The sequence below is a fragment of the Mustela nigripes genome, chromosome 2, assembly GCF_022355385.1.
Source record: "Mustela nigripes isolate SB6536 chromosome 2, MUSNIG.SB6536, whole genome shotgun sequence".
NCBI classification, from domain to species: Eukaryota; Metazoa; Chordata; class Mammalia; order Carnivora; family Mustelidae; genus Mustela; species Mustela nigripes.
Window position 1 is genome coordinate 185,937,276 of NC_081558.1, and position 5,173 is coordinate 185,942,448.

Here is a 5,173-nt window from a genome sequence, read left to right on the forward strand (position 1 = left end):
ATAATATTTAAACTTGCAAAGTTTTTTCATGTGGCTCTATTTGTGTTTTCTCTGTGGGCTCAAATTTATAGAAGAAGGTTTTTTTTTGTTGGGTAATGGAAGCCAAGGAAGGCTCCTTCAATTGTTATGCCCGAGTTTTTACGTCCAAGAGACCACCAAGGAGCCAACGCCGATGTAAACACAGTAGGGTTTATTCAGCAAGCTTAAGCTTGGGAACAAGTATACCCGACACAGCAGAGTAGGGACTTGGACCCCGAACCAGACTACAGTCAGAGTTTTTAAAGGCAGAGTAGGGGTGGACTCGGCGGTGGGTGAGGACAAAGGAGATGATGTTAGTCTCTAAGGAATTTTAGAAGCAAGGTCTCCAGGACCTTGAGGGGCTAGCTATTGTTGGGAGAAAGGTTATTTATTACTAGTAATAAAAATCTTCTCATGAGACCCTTTAGATGTATATCAGTGGGTCATATGCTTGGGAATGATCGCTGACACTATTTTGCAGGTTTAGAGATAAAGCTTCACATTTCTCCTATCAAGTGTCCTTGTTAGTGAGATTTAGGTTTAGAAGAAATTTAACTTTATTTACATTTCCTTCTGCCTCAGCCTCCTTCAGTTTTATGGTGGGGAGGGCAACGTGAGGGCTTGGGGAACTGAGGTATTTGCCTCTGGAAACTGGGTTATTGTTAGGATATTTGTAAACCAAGGGAGACTCCGGTCTTGCAGGATTGTGATCTCTGCAAGTTAACTATTTGTTTTTCTTTTAGGGCAGCCAGGGGTGGCTGAGGAATGTCACACATACTACCAAGGGGAGAGGAGCAGGTGGAAGGGGGTGCAAGGTGCCAGCTTTTGCTTTGCCAAGATGGCTGCACTTATGTCAGGGCTAGACTCGAGGTGGGTACAGCCTTGTTTTACTTGGCCTCCACACAATGATTGTGTAAATCTACATTTTATTCAGTAGCAGAGAAAAAGCAGTAGGAAAGAGATTATATGCATTGTGATTTTCAACATCCCAGAAAATCCATCATTTATGTAAAGAAGAAATAAAGTTATAAGCAGATGATAGGGCTAAGGATTTCACTTTTATTCAGGCTCAACCTAATTTTGGCTGTCTTAACAGGCTGAATCCAGGAAGCCAAGGGACCGTTTTTCAAACCAGCCTTAGGGGACTGTGCAACTGGCCTTTTCTGTTAGCCTTTTCTCCCCCGGGCATCCTTTATTCCTGCAGTCTTGACCACTTACTTGAGAGCGTTTCAGGTTTCATGCTCCCTACAGGTTCCAGCATAGTCTGGCTATTGATTTTCAGGAGGCATCACCCCAATACAGGATGTATTAATGAGTCTGTGTGTGTGTGCACGTGTATGCGTGAATGAAAGAGAAAGACAGAGGGAGAGAGACAAAGACAGAGATGGAGAGAGAGAGAGAAAGGAAGTGATCAAAATAGTCTCTTTTCCTTTTTTGGTTTTCAGTTATTGGACTTAACGGCTGCTGGCCAATGCCATCACTTCGGTGCTTTCTACCATAATATTTTATAATCAGACTCCTACACTTTTCACATATTTGGCAGGGAATCACTTCCCTGGTCTTCCGTGATGGTTTGATGATTGGGAAATTCCTCTTTACACTAAGCGACTCACCTTGTAGGAAGGAAAAGGAGTTAAACAAAATTAGAATGACATCCACATAATATAAATCATATAATCTAGTTTCTTGGGTTTATTTTAATTTGACATGGAAGTGACTCAAAACTATGAAATTGTACAGTATATATAAATAGTTTAATGTAGCAGTTGATAAAGAATTTATGCATAATTATCATTTTCACGGTGAAATAACTTCAGCCTCTACTAGCAGAATCCCAGAAGTATTTTAATTAATTACCTACAGATAGATTTAATTTAATTTTTATTTTTTAATTAAATTTATTTTTCAAGTATTCGCTACTCAGTATAAATTTTTTCTTGCTATCTTTTGACAATATTAATAGGTATCTATCTGCCTGTTATCTACAGATTTGTGTTCCCTTTCAAGTGTTAACTTTGAATACCGACACTTTAGAAAGTTCTTAATGTTGATCTTGTCATTTATTCATTAATTCAGTTCACTCAACAAATATTTATTTGGCCTCTATGTGCCAGGAACTTTTGTAGGTACTGCAAATAGAGTTGGGAAATAAATCCATGCTGTCATGCAGTTAACATTCAACTGGGGGCAAACAGAACATAAAACGGTTATTGCGTAATATGTTAATGGTAATAAGAGCTACAAAGAAGATGAAAGTGGCTTAATCATATGGTATATCGTGAGAGTGGATCAGGCTGCTATGTTAGATAAGGAAGCATTTGAGCAGAGATCTATATGAAGTCATGAAAGACTCAAATATATTAAGGAAAAAAATTCAAACCATAGGAAATGGACATGTCAACGCAGTGAGTTAGAAGCATGATTGGCAAATTCAAGGGTGTGAAAGGGTTCCAGTGACTGAAGCCCAGTTAATGAAGAGAGGAGAGGTGGTCAACGAGGTACCCTTAAGCACAGTCAGGCAGGCCCTTGCACACCAGGATAAGTGCCTGAGTGAATTGTGGACGTGGGGGAGGGTTTTTGCTGGGAGAGTGATATGTCTCTATTTCCGAATGATTACTGCTGTGCTGAAAATAACCACGCCATAAGGTGAGCTTGAAAAAATTGATGACCGAGAAGAGTCTAATTCTAAAATAATACATTGACTGGTGCTTTGTCCAACATTTGCTCCATATGAAATCTGTTCAGCAGGAAGCTGGATAATATTAATCACCTTCCACTCATGTTCTTTATTTATTGTTAGCAAATTATTAATATTTTAGTTTTGTAACTTATTAAAAGAAAATAAACAACTATGGGTAGAATATATTTTATTTTTTTCTGAAGTTTAAGTGAAGAACATTTACTAATATCTTTTTCTAATTATTACATAATAATCAACATAACAAATGCATCTCCTAACTCTAGAAAATATATTTTTAAATTCATTCAACAATTTTCTGAATTATAAGTATATTGTTCTGACTTCTTTTTAGTTCATATTTTCTGGTGTAATTCCCCCCCCCACCACCTTCCTTTTTAAAAACTCTCTGTGCTAACTCTGTTTTTATGGCTCTATTTTTAAAATTCCTTAATTGATTTTAGTGTGAAATATAAGTGAAAATATCAGGCACACAACTTTTGCACAAAGCTCTCAGCTATGCTTACCAGGCACAAATTACTAAATAGAACACAATCTCTTTCTTCAATGTACTGTTGTTTATTAGAAAAGAAAACACATAATATAGAGTTATCATAACAGCATGTAAGCAGTGAAAAATGTAAGTGATGACCACTTTGCCTAACAAAGGACTTAAACTTTACCTAACAAAGGATTGTGGACTTAATGAGATGGTCCTTTCTTTAAAATAGAAACGTAATTTTTTATTTATATATTTTTATTATTTATGTAATTATTATTCAATAATATCCTTTTTCTTTTTTCCTTAAAATAGAATATTTTTTCAGAAAGAATATTTTTATATACATATGTAACATATACATATTTTCAAAATGTAAATATATTAGAAATATACTCTTCGACTCTGGAGGTATCTGTTAGTAAAACTATGTGAAAGGTTTGTTTAATTGGCATAATTCCAGGTTGTTTTAAATGCCCATTATTCAAGGCAACTAAGCTCTGACATGAAAAACAAATAATAATCTCAATAAATTTCTATCTGAATAGTGAAAGATATTGCTTGTCAATGAAAAGATATCTTAGAGAAAATTCCCAATAATAGTGAGGTAATTTAATGAATGAAATGTGAAAAGAGGACCTACAAAAGCAAGCTTCTGCCACAAATTGAATTGATTGGAATATTATTTGTTCTAAATCACACTTGCAAAGATAACCATGATCAATAAATATAACTAAATAACTCAGAGAAGTTTTGTAGTATTTTCAACTTAAATTCTTTGGGGCTTGTACTCTCTTGAAAATCGATTCTGTGTTTTTTTGTTTTGTTTTGTTTTTAACGTGTGCTCGGTTGACTGGTTTTATCATTTTTCTCTTTTTTAGAGCAAACATGAGCCCCAGTTATTGCAGAGTCAACAATGCTTTTTGCCTCTAGATTCATCTGTTTTTACTTAGTACTATTTCTCCAAAGAGGAATACAACATAATAAATCAAGTAAATATAAGGGTGATAGGAATCTCTTACATACAGAAAGATATGATCACGTTTGTGACTTTATTTTGAAAAATGCATTTATCTGCTTGTTTTTATTTGCACAAGAGTAAATCCTGTTTGTTTTGTTTATTTCACTTCTTGTTTACATGGCTTCTTAAGGCTGCCTAGAAGAGACATAGCTCTTTCACACTTAGCATATTTTTTCAAGGATAAGCAACATCATAGGAGAGCAATATATACTATTTCTCTATCTTTCCCAAACTGAAATATTAATAAGAATGAGCACTTAATGACAGTTTATTATGACTTAAGCATTGGGCTAAACACTTACATGCTTGAAATCAATAATAGTTTTCAACATCTGAAACAACTAAGTAGTACAATAGTTTTCATTTTACCATTAGGGAAATTGAGACTCAAAGAAGATGCGTAATTTTTAAGATTACACAACAGCTAAGGAGTATGCATTCTGTACTATTAACTGTTTTTGCCTTTTTGGGGAAGTACAGCTGTTTCTCATTTTGAAAAAATCCATATCCTATGTGAGTACTGGTAACTGCTTTTTAAGCAAGTGTTTATGCTTTTCAAAGCAGAGAATGTGACTTGGTAACGTGGCCGCCATGACCACTTGCCGGCCGTGTAGTGCCCTTCACAGTTATCTCAGACACCATGGCTTGCCTGAGATCCAGCGCCTGTAGTTTTATTAAATTCTTACAGTTTTCTGGTCTAATACATTGAAGTTAGGGTAACAGGTCTATTTCTCCCAATATGTGAGATGTAGGCCAAAGAGCTTCACAGAAGAAACATCTGAATCTACCATCCAAATTAGTGGTAGGCTTATAGAGAAATTTCTTTGAATGGAAGACAATTTGGATAGATTTCTATTTTTAAATTATTCTTTAGGTTATTGTTTACTTTTTTTTATTTTTTAAAAGATTTTGTTTATTTATTTGACAGACAGAGATCACAAGTAGGCAGAGAGGCAGA